Raw genomic sequence first — 19,146 nt, forward strand, 5'->3', positions numbered from 1 at the left:
GAGGAGGTGCATAGTATAGAAGGTATGATGAGACCAACCAAAACCTTGAACCTTTTGCTAGATTTCTTCAAGATTATGGGTATACAAGCCCTATATACCATGCCTGGAGCCCCTCAATAGAATGGAGTAGCAGAGCATCTGGATATGGTGAGATGTATGTCAAATTATTCTACATTGTCAGAATTTTTATGGAGGGATGCTTTAAAAATATTTGTATACATTTTGAATCAAGTGCTTAGCAAATCTATTTCGAAAACTACTCCCTATAAGCTTTATATGGACAAGAAACCTAGTATGAGGCATTTTGATGTTTGCCACTATAAAGCTAGCGTTAGACCCTATATCCATAGTTAAAGAAACTTAAACTTAAATTTTTTTATTGGCTATTTTAATAGATACTTTATTGGTTCAAGGGGCTCTAGATTTTACTGTCCTTATAACACTACTAATTGAGTCATATCAAGTTGTTTTCTTTGAGGATGAAGTCTTTAAAGATGATGCATAGCCACGTAGCATTGTTTTTTGATAGGAACATGTCATAGTCTTCGTAACAACGGTTCCTTATTCAAATGTTGTGTGCCACAAACAGAGGATGTTGTTATTCCACTAATGGTAGCTTATGATCCTATATCAATTGATGATGGAGATCGAGGTTTAGAGGACCTTGATCCTCCTCTGAACCTTGACCTTCCGCCGAGGAAATCAATTATTTATTTATGATTGTATTGTTCTCGAGAATAATAAAATTGATCAATTTAATGATGGCTTGTTATGACATGTACACTTACGTAAATTTGATATAGTTATACTATGAATTATATATATATATATATATATATATATATGTATATATGTATATACTGAGACATCTATTTGGTCTCATTTATGAAATGTTGAGATTGTTGTCTCATTATGATGAAACTATAGACATTTTTTACATTGATCTCGATTGAATACTTTGATGTAACTCTCATTTGTGATGATACATTTGTTTGGTATGAAATGTTGAGATTGTTGTCTCATTATAATGAAACTATAGACATTTTTTACATTGATCTCGATTGAATACTTTGATGTAAGTCTCATTTGTGAAACACAAAGAAATTATGGTTTAGTCTCATCATGGTATGTTTTAGAGATAGGTTTGATATTGGTGTCGATTGGCCTCTTTGAGAAGCATATGCATCGTGAAGGATACTGAAGGGTACTAGAAACATTTTTGTCCAATTTAATTATGTGATGTGTTAAGATATTATTTCAATTTAATCTTGATGAGCTTTTTTAAATCTGGGGCATCTTGGGCAAGTGCTCAGTCCATTTGTAAAATAGGCATGTTGATTACATTTTGCCATGTTGTTTTGACCCCACTCCAATATTGCATGGATGGCACGAGATTGTATATGTTTTAAAAATGTATAGTTAATGCCTTTTTCGGGTATGTATACTTGTCTTGCTAGATATGCATAACTTCATCATGGACCTAGTGCACAATCACGAGGTTATGTGTATTTTGACATGTATAACGTTAATATCCCAATCGAATATGACTCTAGACACCAATGGAAATACATAATCTCATTATGGATCGTTATCTTGGATGGTGTTTATTCACATTCGATATTCCTTGTTGTGGTCACTTGTTGTGTATTTTAATCTGAAGAACTTTGCTATGTTTTTCTCTTTGTACAACTTAACTATGTCGTCCAAGTAGGAGGTTGTTAGATTTTTTTATGGACTTACATAAGATTTAAAAGATCCTATAGTAAGTGATCATCATATTATTATTATATATTTTAAACAACATCCCATGAGATAGTGTTATGTGTGAGCCTTGTTTACATAAGAAGCCTGTGATGATAGGACTTTCCTAGTGCTGGCATATATAAACAAGAAGGAGAGGTCCAGTCTTCACCCTTATTATGTATGGCTCCCCATCAATGGCTCCCCATTAAAGTTACACATCAAGTAAAATGGAATCTACAGTGTAATGTATATAACTCTAAAGTCTTAAACTATTTCATGTGTGTCATGACGTCCCAGACCCGTCAGAAGCCACCTTGGCGACAGGTGTGGCTGCGAATTGGGAAAAATTGGGTGAATTTTGAAAAAACATTTTTGGTGAAAAAACAATGAGTGATGGAATCGCTGCTAACCTTTTGGAGTGCAGTTAGAACACTTGATTGCTACCCTGTTAGAGGTAAAATCGGTCTGTGTCAGCAGAGTCGGGTTCGGGAGCACTGTTATGCGAGGGGAAGGTATTAGCACCCCCTACGCGCTTGTTCTTACAAAAAGTACTAGATTAATAAAAAATTATCCCAAAATAAATTTAATAAGTCTTTCAAAATTACTCCCTTTCAAAAATAAAAGAAAATGCATAAAACATATACTATATAGGTATTCCCTCAGAACCAGGGCAATCCAATACTCCGAAGAGTCCATGCTCTTTGCTACAATTATCGGGATGGAAAATCGAGAAAATAGTTTACAAAAATACACTCCCGAGATTTTGAAATCTTTATAAAATTTTCTAAGTGAAAAGTAATATTCTGGGAGGTTTTTGGAATTAGTTCGGGATGAAAATGATTTTCTTGGCCTAAAAGATATTTTTATGATTTTTCTAAGTGTGAAAACATTTTGGTGATCTTTGATGCTTTCCCGAACCTTAAAACATCACAAATAAAATTAAGACGAAAACCGTGAAAACCAAAACTTGAAAAATATTTTTGGAATTTTCTAAAATTTTATGGTTTTTGTGAATTTTGGTGAATTTTGGGATTATTTGAGTGGAAATGACATGAACTGAACCGACTAGATTGCGGTTTAGAAGACCTAGCCGGCTCCAGGAGAAAACTGGAAAAGTAACCTGTTTAGGGTCTGGTCAAGACCGTGGAGTTTAAGGCATGGGTGTGAACGGAGTGCATAGGTGTGTGTGCAAGTGTTTGTGTTGTCTATGTGCTTGAATGTGCATGGGTGTGTGCATGCATGTGCATGAGTGTTAAAATGCATGAGTGTGGATATTTTCAAAAATAAATGACTTGAAATAATTTTTGGGAGTTTTTCCTTCTTCTTTTTTCTAGATTTTTTGGCATTTTTCCTGAATTTCTATGAATTTTCATTTGAAGTTTTTCAAAAGGAAATTATTTAAAATGAAAAATAAAAATGAAATAAACCTATTGAGAACTGATTCGGGAGGGGGTAGGACCAGTCAAACATTAACCGGTCTAAGAAGACCCGTTTAAGGTCGGTCAAGGCCAATGCCACGCGTCAACTTTTGACTGGTGGATCATATGAGATCTGGATGGGCAGCGTGGCGGCATCACGCTCATCATCAGTAGATGCTAACTAAACGACTCCTGGTGAAACACGCACTCCCCTGCGTGTGTCGAGATAGGCGCTCCACGTGTCGATTGGGGGATGGAGAGATGGAGACAGTAAGCATTAAAGGCAGTTTGTGGTTCGAGGTGATCGTAGTCGTTGACAGGAATCAGAGATCCAACGGCTACGGTGAGGCATGTCAGGGCTGCTAATGTGGGCAAGATCCTTACCATCCACGCGGAGTCTCATTGAACACTGATAGTCGAGCGCGTCATTGATGAAATCAGGGCCATTGATGGAAACAATGATCCAACGGTAGAGGGAACACAGCGCCTCTCTACATTGATTACTTGGGAAACGAAATGGACACATGTCGCCAAGTCGGTAGAGGGGTGAGTAGGCATTTATGAAGGGGAACTGGCAGCATTTAATGGTTCCTATGCTGCGCGATCTCCACCGTTGGTGCAGATCAGCGATCCAACAGTTATAGAAGGGTCTAACACACAGCTCAATCGAACAGGGGCAAGTCGACACGTGGAGAAATCCTACGGTCCCCGGGCTTAAGATACTTAAGCCAAAAATTTCTTATCTGTTCACTTTTTGTTCTTCATTCTCTCGTATGCCTTCTCTTTCTCTCTTCTAATCTCCTTTTTCTCACCATCAGCTCTCTGGTCTCTCACCCTATCTGCAACTCTCTCTCTCTCTCTCTCTCTCTCTCTCTCTCTCTCTCAGCTCTCTGATCTCTCACTCTCTCTGTTTCTTCTTCTTCATTCCTCTATTTTCTCTTCGAACTAAATCTAGAAACCCTAGGTTTTTAGTGACATCATTCTCCCTTCTCTACAACTCACTTTTCTCTTCTTTCAATCTCTCTCTATAACTCTCTTTCTTTTTCAGACAGAAGCCCTTTTTTTCTTCTCGCTCTCACTCCCTCACCCTCTCCAAAGCAGGCCAAAAGAAGGCTCGAGATCCTAGTGATCAGAAAATGGGGAAGCTCAAGGAAACACCTCATAAAGATAAGTTTTTTTTATTTTTATGTTTTTTATTATGTTTTCACTTCTCCTTCCTTCCTTTTTTGTTTGTTGTGAAAAATACTAGTGACATGTGTGATGTGTTGATCTGGTATTGATGATGGTTCAGTTTTAGGGTTTTAGTTGTTCATGTGAGGGTGAAGACGAGTTACTCTCGTCTCAGTCTGGGTGAGTTAGTGGGTGAGTGAAACCGGGGTTGACTCGTGTGAGTCAACCCAGTGAGTGTGTGAGTCAAACTTGGGTTGACTCGAGTCAAACCTGGGTTGACTTGAGTCAACCCGCGTGAGTTGAGTGAACTCGGGTGACACTATCGGAGCCACATGGGCTCTATCACGTGCTCAAGTCACATGTGAGCTTTTGGGTTTTCAAATTCAATTTGGGCCTCTGGGTGTCAAATTAAAATAGGCTCAGGTTTGAATCTTGAGTTGGCTTGGGGGTTTGTTTAGATTAAGTTGGGCCTTGATCTTAAACAAGCTCTAGGTTGACCTTCAAAAGGGGTTTGGGATATAATACGGGCCCGATTTACTCCTTTAACATAGGGGTCTGCCTACTTCAATTTTAAAACAAGGCCCAACTTACTTCTTTTAAAAAAGGGATCGACCCACTTCAAATTTTAAAACTCTAGCTCAGCTAACTTTTTTAAAATAAGGGTCGGCCCACTTCAATTTTTTTTAAAAAAAAGGCCCGGCTTACTTGTTTTTTTCTTTTAAAAAAGGTTGGCCCAATTTGAATTTTAAAACGAAGCCCATGTGAGTTTTAAAAACGGGCTTGGGCTGGTTCAAAATGGGTACTAGGCTGGGTAATTTCAAAAACAAGTCTGGGCTGATCTTTTAAAAACATCTTGGGCTAGTCTTTTAGAATAGGGTTAGTGGGCTTTGAACCCAAACCCGAGTTCAAGTCAAGGAATTCAGGTCACATAGTTGAGGGTTCGAATCTCAGTTCTAATGCGGGTTTGGGTAGGGTCTGAACTCGAATTCAAAACCAAAGGCACTGGTGCTCACATATACACTGCACATCTTAATTCAATATGTAACCTAAACAGGAAACAGGAAGTAGGTTCTTACCTCAGGCTTTCTCTCCTCCACCTTTACTCCTCTCTCTTGTGTTTGTCAGAATGATCTGGTTGTCTATTGCGAGGTATGGTTCCCAACAATTCCGATCAACTCTTCCTCCTTCTTTCTTTTCCAAACTTTGGGCATCTGGTTGCTTCTGAGTTTGGTGTCTGATCAGTTTGTAATGCTGCCCAGCTTCTCCCTCCTGGCTCTCTACAACTAGGTAGAGCTTCCCCTCTTAAAATCTCACTCTCACTATCTCTCAATTAGGGTAGGGTGTCTTTGTATTCTCTGTGTGTTGCTATAGTGTTGCAACTCCCTATTTATAGGGAGTCCGGGGGTGCATTTTTGCGCCAATTCCCTGCCAATTCCCCACCAACGACTTGCGTCAGGGAATAATTCCCTACATGTGTGACTCCTTTTCCTTGATTTTGTGAATTTTTTATTTCCATCTTTGTTTGTGCACAGGAGAGTTTGCCCAGGTGACAAGCTAGAACTTGCGAGCATTTGTGATGCTTCCAGCTGGTAGCACTAGATAGGAGGGCATGAAATCCTCTTTTTGTTTTTTCCTTTTTCCAGTTTCCTTTTCTGATGCTAACCAATTTCATTCTTTCCTCTTTGTGCAGGTGGGTAATCCAGGTGGCAAGCTGGGGCTTATGGGCATTTTGGGGCTTCCAGTTGGTAGCATGAGATAGGAGGACATGGAATCCTCTTTTTATTTTCATCTTTTATTATTATTATTATTATTATTATTATTATTATTATTATTATTATTATTATTACTACTATTTGTAATTTCATTGATTTTTATTTCTTGGCATGCTGATGTACCCCTACTCCCTAATTTTGTAACATACTGGTGACATACATGTGTAACGTGTACCTCACTGTGCACACCCATGTTATTAAAGACAATTTATTTTATTTTGAGTTCAGAGTTGATCAACAATTTTGACCGAATAAATTGACCAATTTTCACCAATCAGTTGACCACTTTTGACCAGATCAATTAACCAATTTTGATGAAATTTGACTAAATTAGTTGACCAATTTTGACCAAATGAAATAGGATATTACTTTAATTCCCAAATGAACCCGTTTTGAAAAATTAAGACCCAATCTGAAGCCAAAAAACTTATTTTAGATGATAAGGAAACCCTAAACTCAAATTACGGAAAAGGATTAGGTTTTACTAAAATCGGACAAACTCAATTTAAATGACTTAGTAAAAACCCGATTTGAACCTTATTGCTTTTTTTTTTTTTTGGTAAATATACTTTTATTTTGATGGAAACTAAAGAAAACGATTCCTAGTGAGAACCAATACTGATGACAGATGATTAATAACATTTTAGGAAAGTCCAGCTTAACAGGAAACATATACGGGATTCAACAGAGAGAAAGTGGTTTTGAACTTAGCTAGATTTAGAGATACTCAACTTAAAAGGATTCAACTTTTAGGCTTCTAAGACTCAAACCTCAATACCTAAAGGGAATTGATTTTTGAATTTCGGGATCCTATATCAAAACAAAGATTAATTTTGCAACTAAAAGAGATAATTAAAAAAAAATCATCATAGACCCGTCCTATCAGTTTGCTTAGGAACCTAAGACTTGGACTGAACATTTACAAGACTCAACACTAAACCATATTTTTGACTTTTTAGAGACTCGACTAAAATTAGAAGGACTCGATTGAAGGATTAGAATTTTAATTCCAAAACTCGAGGTCTTTTGGGGCTCAAAGTCAACTCCTGTTTTGTTTGGTTTCCTTGGGGTAGCCTGGTTAAAATTGGGGTGTCGACAGCTGCCCCTCCTTGTAGGCTTTGTTGCTTTAATGTAATAGTAGGATCTCTCCTACGTTATTTTAGGCAACAATTCCACAAAGATAAAAGACACTTATTTTGACCAGGCCACACAATAGTTTAAACCTTAGGTATAGCTTGACGAAAGAGTGAACGGAAATTTATTTTTTTTTTGGCTTAGCAATTAGGAGTTAGTGGGAGTTAGGGATTAGCGTCAGGTGTAGGAACTCATGTTAGAGAGATGTCATGCGTTGAACATGGGTACTCGAGCCATGCGAGTGAGGAGACCTCAAAATGTTGAATTCGTGCTTGCGCATCGAGAAGGAGGTGACTTGCCTCGGAATATTGAATCCAGGCTTGCGTATCACAGGAGGAGATGACGTGCCTCAGAATATTGAATCTAGGCTTGCGTATCATAGCAGGAGATGACATGCCTCGGAATATTGAATCCGGGCTTGCGCATCATAGGAGAGGAGATAACATGCCTCAGAATATTGAATTTGGGCTTGCGTATCATAGGAGGAGATGGTGTGCCTCGGAATATTGAATCTGGGCTTGCGGATCATAGGAAGGGGGATGACGTGCCTTGGAATATTGAATCCAAGCTTGTGCATCACAGGAGGGGGGATGACGTGCCTCAGATGTAAGAACCCAAACCGTGAGAGGTGGCTTAATTATTTAAATGAAGGGCACAAAGGTAAATTAAGCAGGCCTCATCGACCAATTCAAAGTTTGTCGACAAAGTCTTAAGGATACTCGACGACGAGTTTCACAAGCTCGTCGACGAGGAGAAGCCGAGGGGCTATGGAAAAATATGAGATCTTAGGCTCATCGATGAGGTCACCATCTCGTTAATGAGGTGTCTTCAATGCCTCTTCGACGAGGGTGGCCGAGTCAACGACTATAAATATCCATTTCAGTTGCTTCCAAGCTAAGTTAACTAAAAATCCTCTCCTATTCTCTCTCTAGAACTTGAAGAACACACTCTCTATCAAGATTTCTTCATCGTTCATCGCCTGATTCGATAATCCGACGTTACCATGAGGATCACTGAAGGATTCTCTACAAAACCTATGGATTGGAAACTCGTTTTGGGAATTTTGGGTATCGTCTTAAAATCAGGGTAAGGCTCAATTTTATTTTTTGATCCAGCAGTTTCGTAGAGTATGGAGTTGTGAGTATTTTCTGTATTATGTTTTGTAGGTTTCGAGAACTCGGTTCGCTGTTTAGGAGCCACAGAGTTCTGGATTGGTCTTTTGGGGGAAAGGTAAGGGTTACAATTTATGTTGGTTATTTTTTAAATCGTACTTGGTAGAACTGTGGTTCACGGTCTTGTGTGCATTTTGGTTACTCATTTGGGGAGATCTGATAGATAAAATTATAGGTTTTTCATGTTACAGCTTTGGAAAAAAAGGGGGTATTGGGTTGCATCCCTGGTTTTGTTGAAAATCGTATGTATATGATGATTTATACTATGTAATAGGGATGGTCGTGCCTTGACTTTGTTTTAAACTATATATGATTGGAAAACATAATTTTTCGGATTACCAAATGGGTGTGGTTTGTTTGGTTATATGAGCATGCATGGTTGTGTTTTGTTGAAATGCAATGGGAACTGGGTTCCGAGTTGTTCTAGGTATTGAAAGAGTGTCCGGCTCTATATATATGGGCATATGAAATCGCTAGGCCATATTTGGCAAGAGTTTTCGGCTCTATATCCGAGGGCGCGAATCTTACCGATTGATCACCGAAGGGTATGGATCCACCAGTTTGTGCTGATACGATGCCATGGGAGCCTGGGGTTCACCATGTGCTGGTGGCGCCGTGCATCACGGGTTGGCTACGGGCCAACACCGGATATCACAGACTATCTACGGGCCGAAGGGTGTGACAACACCGTGTAGATCATGGGCGTGCATATGTGTGTGTGTGTGTGCATGTGTGTATGCACTGTACTAGAACTGTATTGTGAAAATACTGGAATTGCATTTAACTGTGTACATTTGCTGTCATGATAACACTCGAATGCCACACACCAATATAACCCGTGTTTGCCTTATTGAGATGTGTCTCACCCCTAATGTACATACATATTTTACAGGTCCTTCGAGTAACTGAAACTAACGTCCTGATGTAGGGAGCGTAGTGGCCAGTATACTGCGGGTAACACTTGGGTAAGTGCTAGGACTTTTATTTTGTGGGTTGCCATTTGGGGTATGTTTAGCAACTGGATGTACGTTTTGTATGTATGGAGCCTGGACTCTGTTTTGTATAGACTCAGGTATGGTACTGTATGTGAATAGAAAGACCTTTTCCGCTATATATATGATTGTATATGGATGTGTATAGGGTGCCTGGAAAACCCACGGGGCCGGACCCTCATTCATTATGCTGTGTCATTTGTTATTTGTATGATACAGGGATCGGTTAGGTTACTAAAATCACCCCTAGGTCCCATTTTCGGGTTCAAGGCGTGACATCAGAATATTGAATCCGGGTTTGCGCATCACAGGAGAGGATGACATGCCTCGTAATATTGAATCCGGGCTTGTGTATCATAATAGAGGATGACATGCCTCGGAATATTGAATTTGGGCTTGTGCATCACATGAGAGGATGACGTGCCTTAGAATATTGAATCCAAGCTTGCGCATCATAGAAGAGGATGACGTGCCTCGAAATATTGAATTCGAGCTTGCGCATCACATGAGAGGATACATGCCTCGGAATATTGAATCCAGGCTTACGCATCACATGAGAGGATGACATGCCTCGAAATATTGAATCTGGGCTTGCGCCTCACAAAAGGAGATGACGTGCCTCGGAATTTTCAATCTGAGCTTGCGCATCACAAGAGAGGATGACGTGTTTCGAAATATTAAATTCGGGCTTGCACATCACGGGAGAGGATGACGTGCCTCAGAATATTGAATTCAGACTTGCGCATCACAGGGGGGGATGATCAATCGGGAACGAAGTCTCAAGATTCTTTGACTGTCTTTAGATTACCCATTTCAACAACCAATGCTTCAATTGGTTACTGGGGTCAGCTGCCCCAATTTCAAAGTATGTCCATCTACACCTGGGGTTAGCTGTCCCAATTTCTGATATTAGCAAGACAAGAATGGTTCAGTCAAAGATGCCCAAGGATTATTCAAAAGCCTATTTCACAAGATGAGTGTGGATGAAATATGCTTTTTGTGGCTATGAGTATACATGTTACTAACTTGTGGTGCTTGAACGCAGGGACATGATGCATGTCATGTGATGTGCATGCAGGTTACAGGATATGCATGCATGCCATGCATAATGCAAATGCCTTCCCTTAAATGCATGAGGATGCATGAAGCGCATAAGGATGCTTGTCTTTTCTTCTCCCAATGCGATTGCAATAAGTCTCCCGACTTTGGCCATGTTTTTAAATTCCTTCCTATCATAACGGCATCTGACCTGGTCTGACTAAAACTAGACATAAAGCCTGCCCCAGTACTCATCTGTGCTAATTCATTTTTAGATTTGACAGGTGCTCAAAATCTACCCTAGTGTTTACTTGCCACTGATTCTGGCCGTGTCAAATTCAAAAAGGCGCTCAAAATCTACCCAAATTTCTACTTGCCAGTGATTCTGGTGATTTTATAGATTCGACGGGCATTCAAAATCTGCCCCAGTGTTTGCTTGACAGTGATTCCATCCATGTGTCAAATTTGAAAAAACACTCATAATCTGCCCTAGTGTTTGTTTGTCGGTGATTCTGGAGATTTTCTAGATTCAACGGGCACTCAAAACCTGCCCCAGTGTATACTTTCCAAGCTTTAATTTCCTATAAGTATGCAACATCTACCCCAATGTTTTCTTGCGACTGATCCTGGCTACATTTCAGATTCTTCAAGGCGCCTGAAATCTGCCTCTGTTTGCAGGGTCCGGCCATGCTTGCCATAGGTGCCTGAACTCTGCCTCAATGTTCAGAACCCTTAATTCTTTTGACTGTCCATCTTTGGGGATTTTTGAAAAATAAAAGGGTTTATTGGTAATGAAAATGATTATGCATTTATGTCATTAATTTGCTAAATCAGGATATCGGGCTATGCAAAATAGTTGTTTTGCCATGTTCAAAAATTGTTTCAGGAAAAGGATAAATTTTGTACTAGCGTCTCCTAGTTTTATGATACCAAACATTAATTTATGAAAACTAACTCTCTCCTTTTTTGCCAACGGCCCTAGTTTCAACAAAAGGATCCGACCTTTCTTGATGCTGTGAGAGTAAATGGCGCCCTTAGTTCGATTGCTTGCTCATGATCTACTCGAGCCTTGCTCATGTTTCGATCTCTGGATGGTATTTAGGACTCGGGACAAAACGTAGTCTTAGGGATGTGGGCTTTCAGAAAAAAAGGAAACTAAATTTTTGCAAATCATTGACCGAACTTGTTAATTGGATCAAGCTACCTATGTACCTTTACAGGATCAGGTCATTATGTATTTCAGACTCAACATTGTGTCTGACAAATCATTTGAGACAACAATATGTGTGTCAATCAGGTTAGGTCTTTTATTTGGATCATAATATAGGTTGGGGGTATTAGTTAGAGAAGAAAATGGTACAACAAGGTTCAAACTTTACTGAACTAAAAAAGGGTATTCCTTGGTCAAAGACCACATCTTAAGCATGCCCCTTCTCACTTTCTTTCCCTTCTTTTCTTTATTTTCTTCTTTTTTTGCTTTTCCTTTTATGGAGGATTTTTTAGCGTTATGTTCATTGGGAGCTCAATAGGGACTAATCTTTTTAAAACTGCTCTAGTATGGGGTGTGATCATTTGACGGGTTTGATCGATAATTGAATTCTTTCTAGGCTCAAGGGGGCTTGCAAAGGGATTTTCTTTTTCTCACTTTTTCTTTTCTCGGTAGCCGAAAAATGGCTTGCCGTCACTTTGGGTAACCAATTGTTGCCTCATATAATCTGTCAGACCCTTGAAAAACCCTAAACTAGTTTGATTTTTGGGAAATGACTTTTTGAAGAAAATGGTTTAATTTTAAAGCTCAGAAGGTTCTTCAAGTGATTAACAAACTTTGGGTTTTAAGGGGGGGAACTGGTGGGCCAAGAATGGTCATCCGCCATTTAATCGAAATGAGGAGCAAAGAGAGAACACATGGAGTAACAATATGATCCTTTTATTTATCTTTTCGTTGGGAATATACACTACTATTAAGCGCAATACTTCTTTACAGCATCAGAATTAACAGGATGCAAGAGGTTGGTTCCGTCCATGTCTGCCAGCAATAGGGCGCCTCCTGAGAATGCCTTCTTCACTATGTAAGGCCCTTCGTAGTTAGGCGTCCACTTTTCGCAAGGGTCTGTATGGATTAAAAAAATATTCTTCAATACCAAATCCCCCTCTATGAACTACTGGGGGCGCACCTTCTCGTTGAATGCCCTTATCATTCTCCTTTGGTACAACTGTCCATGGGCAATAACGGCCATCCTTTTTTCTTCAATTAGGTTCAATTGGTCGTATCAAGATTGTACCCATTCTGCCTCAGTCAATTTTTCTTCTTTCATGTCCCTCAGAGACGGGATTTTGACTTCTATTGGACCATAGCCCCTATTATGCACACCAGAGAGAAAGGGGTGGCACCTGTGGAGGTTCAAACTGTGGTTCTATAGGCCATCAGAGCGAAGGGGAGCTTGTCATGCCAATATTTGTGTCATTTTATCCAAGATGTTATTGATGTTCTTATTGGCTCCTTTCACCGCCCCATTCATCTGAGGTCTATAAGGAGTCGAACTGTGGTGTCTAACCTTGAACTGACTACACAACTTTGTCATTACTTCGTTGTTCAAGTTTTTGGAATTTTCTGAGATGATCCTTTTGGGGATTTTGTATTGACAAATCAACTCTCTCTTGATGAAACGACTGACCACATTCTGCGTGACACTGGAATATGACGTTGCCTCTACCCATTTTGTGAAATAATCAATAGCCACAAAGATAAAACGGTGCTCGTTACTGGCTTTCAGAGTAATCAGCTCAATCATGTCCATACCCCAGGCTGAAAAGGGCTAAGGTGCGGATAGGGCATGGAGTAGAGCTGGTGAAACTTGTATCCGATCTTTGTAAACTTAGCATTTATGGCACTTTCGAGCATATTCAATGCAATCCCTTTCCATGGTCATCAAGTAATATCCATTCCTAAGGATTTTCTGCGCCAACGAGTGACCCTTGGCATGAGTATCATAGACTCCCTCGTGGACTTCATGCATGATATGTCGTGTTTCCCGCACTTTTATACAATTTAGAAGGGTCATATTGTGGTTCCTTTTGTACAACACCTCACCGTCCAAGAAGAACCCTATGGCCAACCTCTTGATCGTCTTTTGGTCATTGCTAGTTGCCCCTTCAGGGTACTCATTTTGCTGGATGTATGCCCTAATATAGTGGAACCAAGGTTTTCCATCAGCTTCTTCTACCACTGCAGAGTGAGCGGGCTCTAACTGTATTCTAATTCAAATCGGATCAATCTCTACTTCAGGTTCTACTTTGGTCAAGGCCGCTAGGGTGGCGAGGGCATCAGGAATCAAATTTTTTTCCTTGGCAGGTAGGAGAAACTAATGCTATCAAATCCTTTGATCATCTCCTGAATGTACTCTTAATATGACACCAATTTGGAATCCCGAGTTTCCGATTCTCCCATCACCTGATAAACAACTAAGGCTGAGTCTCCCTTCACAACTAACTCTTTGATACCTCGGTCCATGGCGGCCTGCAAACCCAATATACACGCTTCGTATTCTGCTATGTTTTTGGTGCATGGAAAAGTTATCTTGGCTACGACCGGATAATGTCTCCCTCCTGGTGATATGAGTACGGCTCCTATTCCATGTCCTCACACATTGACTACCCCATCAAATAACATCGTCCATCCTTCGTAATCTTCTTCTTCTTGGCTTATCGAATTGATATCCTTATTCAGGAAGTCAAACTCCATAGGCTAGTAATCCTATTCAATCCTCCTGGTGATATGAGTACGGCTCCTATTCCATGTCCCCACACATTGACCGCCCCATCAAATAACATCGTCCATCCTTCGTAATCTTCTTCTTCTTGGCTTATCGAATTGATATCCTTATCTGGGAAGTCAAACTCCATAGGTTGGTAATCCTCCTTAGCTCTATCTACCATATACTCCGCAATGATGCTTCCCTTGATATCCTTTTGGGTTATATAGGTGATATCGTATTCAGTCAACAACATTTGCCACCATGCAGCCTTTCCTGCCACTGCGAGCTTTTTGAACACAAACTTGATCGGGTCCATTTTGGAAATTAGCCAGGTCAAGTAATACAATGTATATTGTCTTAGCCTACTGACCACCCATACCAGAGCGCAACATGTTTTCTCCAAGTCCGAGTACTTAGATTCATATTCTATGAACTTTTTGCTTAGGGGACTAATTGCTTAGCTCCCCCTGGAAGAGTCGATGGTTATGTGATCTCTTGCAGGATCACACTGGGATGCTTTACGTGTTATATGCTAATTACAACATCATTTTTCGCTATTGCTATCGCGAATTGATAATAAATGGCCCTTTCATTTCTTCCCGACTCATCACGCTTGCCGTATACACATCCCATGGAGTTCTCTGACACAAGTAGGTATAGGATTAGTGGTCTTCCAAGCACTAGGGGTACTAATACCGGGGGATTCAGGAGGTATTATTTTATCTTCTCTAAAGCTACTTGGCATTTTTCATTCCAACTTTATGGGTTATTTTTTCTTAGCAACTTGAAGATGGGCTCACAAGTGGTGATTAGTTGGGATATGAATCGAGCTATGTAGTTGAGCCTACCTAGGAAACTTCGTACCTCCTTTTTAGTCTTTGGGCTAGGCATGTCTTGAATAGCTTTGATCTTGTTGGGATCAACCTCAATCCCCTTCTCACTCACTATAAATCCCAACAACTTCCATGAAGTGGTGCTACCATTTTCGGGGTTCAATTTTAACTAGCATTTTCGGAGCCTCTTGAATAACTTCTCCAAGTTTACTACATGGTCATCCCCATTTGTGACTTAACGATCATGTCATCCACATAAACCTTGATCTCTTTGTGCATTAAGTCATGGAAAAGGGTTACCATAGCTCTATGGTAAGTGGCTCTGGCATTCTTTAGACCGTACGACATAACATTATAACAAAAGGTCACCCATAGTGTGATGAAGGTTGTCTTTTCCTTATCCTCCGGTGCCATCCTGATTTGATTGTATCCCAAAAATCCATCCATGAACGGAAATGAAGCATGCTCTGCTGTGTTGTCTACTAACACATCGATGTGTGGGAGTGGGAAATTATCTTTAGGGTTTGCTTTATTTAAGTCCCAGTAATCGACACAAACTCATACTTTTCCATTCTTTTTTATTATCGGGACCACATTGGCCATCCATTTGAGATATTGTGCTACCTCTAGAAACCCCGCCTCAAATTGTTTCTGCGCCTCCATTATTTTAAGCAATATCTCTAGCCGCCTTCTCCTTAATTTTTGCTTTATCGGCTTAGAATCAAGATAGAGGGGAATTTTGTGGGTCACCAAGTCTATGTCCAGACTTGGCATATCCTGGTATGACCAGGCAAACACATCCCAATATTCTTTTAATAGCTTAATTATTTTGCTCCTTTTCTCTCCTTCTAGCAATGCTCCAATCTTCACTTGTTTGGGTTCTTCTTTAGTCCCTAGATTGATTATGATAGTGGGATCACTGCTGGTCGGGGTTGGCTTTTCATCTAATTTTAACATTCTCTCCACTTCGGGGGATAAATCTACTTCCTCCTCTTCAATTTTGGTTTCATGGATTTCTTTTTCAAAATTAATGTCATTTTATCGATCCAGGGTTCTAGTGTTATTATTTCCCTTATTCCTGCATGAAGTTATAATAGACAAAATTTTGGCAACTAAGCTCGAGAAGCAAACAAATGATAGGAAATGCATAATTCATTTTTCATTAAGAAAAGACTTCCTTGGTCTACAGTGCCCACGGATTACAAAGCAAGAGAACAAGATAAAATAAAATAAAAAGTTGTTACATGATAATGTTTGGAAAGTCAAAAGAGCTTTATTTCTGAAGCTCCACTTCTAGTTGGAGACAGCGGACCCATTCCTTGGAGATGTCTGAGGAGACTTTGAAGTCTAACACCGATACGCTTAGCTGTCACATTTCTGTTTCCAGGTTGGATTGGCTACTTTTCACAAAGGTTTTGTCAATGGACGGGACAACCAATCCCCCTTGGGAACTTGCTTCGCCTGTGAGTCTCTCTTCTCTCTACATCTTCCTTTCTTATGATTTCTTCTTTCAGTCGGCTGCCGTGGGCACATAGCCAAGACCATATCTGTCCTTCACTTCCCTAAGCATCAATGGCCTTTGGATCCCCTGCACGTACTTCCCTACCCCCTTTCTTGGGCAGTATCCCTACTTAATCATCTTGATAGTCATCATACATGCTGTGGCGGAAATTCAGGGATAAGGGATGAGAGATCCTTCCATTATAGTCATGGTATTGATGATTTCAAAAGCCCGGAATGAGTCCTCCAATGCTTCCTCTGTAGCTTTCACGTAAAGAGTGGAAGTGGGCTTGGTTATCATCACGTCTGTCTCACTATATACACAAACTAGTTGGTTTCCCACCACAAACTTCAACCTCTGATGTGACGAAGACGCGACTGCCCCGGTATTATGGATCCAAGGTCTTCCCAATAAGCAACTGTATGATGGCACGAAGTCTATAATCGGGAATGTGATGTCAAAAACTACCGGCCCAACTTGCATGGGAATCTCGATTGCCCCTATTGACTCCCTACGAGTCTCGTCAAAGGCTCTTACCACTAGATTGCTTTGCTTGACGTATGAGGGGTCCACCGACAATTTCTAGAGGGTGACCATCGGAAAAAGATTGAGGTACGATCCATTGTCAATTAACACTCGTGATATCATATGATCTCTACATTTGACTGATATATGTAATGCCTGATTATGCCCCCTCCCCTCTGGTAGAATCTTTTCGTCGCCGAAAGTAACGTACTCAGTTGGGGCCAAGCTCATAATCACATCAATGAATTTATCGACTTTGATGTTTTGAGGGATGTATGCCTGGTTGTGAAGTTTCAAAAGTGCCTCCTTATGGACTTGTGAGTTCAACAGCAAGGACAGAATAGATATGTGTGCTGGCATTTTGTTCAGCTAATCAACCACACTATATTTACTGTGTTTGATCAGCTTTAGAAACTCTTTGGCTTCTTGTTGCTGAATGGGTTTCTTGATACTTTTACTCAGCTCTCCTATCTTTTCTGCTTTTGAATTCTCAGAAGGTTTAGGTGTGTATACTCAGCCACTACGGGTTACATTTTTTATTCTTATGACATCGCCCATGCCTTCTTTATCTTGGGCCTTGCAATCATACCTCCAAGGCACCGCCCGGTCGCTCTGGTAGGGGAATGGTCTAGGAACCGAAATAATGAGCCGAGCTAGCACTTTCGGGGTGTAATTGGCCCCTCCTACAGTGGGTATGAATGGTCGACGAGTGTGTAGGGGATGCTTTTGTTCTTTGCCCCCTATGGTTGATACTTCCTTGTCTTCTCGAACAAAACTGACTTCCACACTCCTGCCATTAATCAATTTACACAAGAACATTCTAAAAGTTTTACAGAACTGCACGATCTTTCTCACTAAATTTTGGCACTTATAATATGTGCCTTTCAAACAAATGGCCTCTAGTCCTACCAAGCCTACCTCCCTAAGCTCCTCAAGTACCCAGTCCAGGGTTAACTGATCAAGATCCACTTCCTGGGTTTTGCCAATTCTTGCTTCAATCATTCCAACATTGTTCCCCCCCCTTGGTCAAGCATAGGGGTTTTCCTTGATTCTGGTTTGCTTATCATCAAAGCAAGCCAGTCGGCATCCTTCAACGACTACACTTTATATTTGAAGGCCTAACACTGATCGATGGGGTGACTAGGTGAATTTGCGTGATACGTGCAGCAGGCATTGGGGTCAAGCCATTGCGGGGGTGGATTGGTGATGGGAATTGCTAGTATGGTCGTTATCATCCCCCTTTCATATAATTGAGGGAACAGATCCGCATAGGTCATTAGGATGGGATCAGTTTTCCTAACATTCTGAGGAATGTTTCCTTCCCGTGCTTGATCATTCACCTATGCTAGTCTAGGTTTAGAAGCCAAGAATTGGGGCCTCACACCCATATGTAGTGTTTGGTTTATTGCTGACTCAAAATAAAAATTTATTCTTGGCCGCTAGTCTCGACCTCTCTGATTTTGATTTCCAAAAAACCCTTGCACCATTTGGGTTTCTTCTTCCTTTTTTCCTTTGACCCACTTCTTGCTTGGGCCACTCTTGATGTTACTACTCTTCAGCCGGCCTGCCTTGACATAGGCCTCCACTCTTGCCCTTGCCACCACAATATCCATGAAGTTATGGGGCGTAGATCCCAGCAAGTGTCCATGGTAGGGATCTTTTAGCGTCCCTACGAATAAAGTGATGGCTTCCTAGTCACCTACCAGGGGTTCTACCTAAATGGCCACATCCCTCCATTGATATGCATACTCTCTAAAAGACTCTGTTGTTTTCTTCTCCATCCCGAGAAGAGTCATTCTATCAGGGGCCATCTCCATGACATGGTGATACTGTGCCTCGAAAGCATCAACCAAATCCCCCTATGTACGGATTCGGGTCTTGTCCTATTGTACGTACCATCTGGCCATTGCACCCGTAAGACTACCCTGAAAGTAATGCATCATCAGCTTTTCATTACCAGTATGGGCCGTCATTATCTGGAAATACATACGTAAGTGGGTCCAGGGGCATGTGGACCCATCAACTTGAAGTTAGGCATCCTGAACTTTGGAGGGAACACCACATCGGGCACTAAACAAAATTTCGAGGGCTTG

Source organism: Malania oleifera, chromosome 6, assembly GCF_029873635.1.
Source record: "Malania oleifera isolate guangnan ecotype guangnan chromosome 6, ASM2987363v1, whole genome shotgun sequence".
Classification (NCBI taxonomy): domain Eukaryota; kingdom Viridiplantae; phylum Streptophyta; class Magnoliopsida; order Santalales; family Ximeniaceae; genus Malania; species Malania oleifera.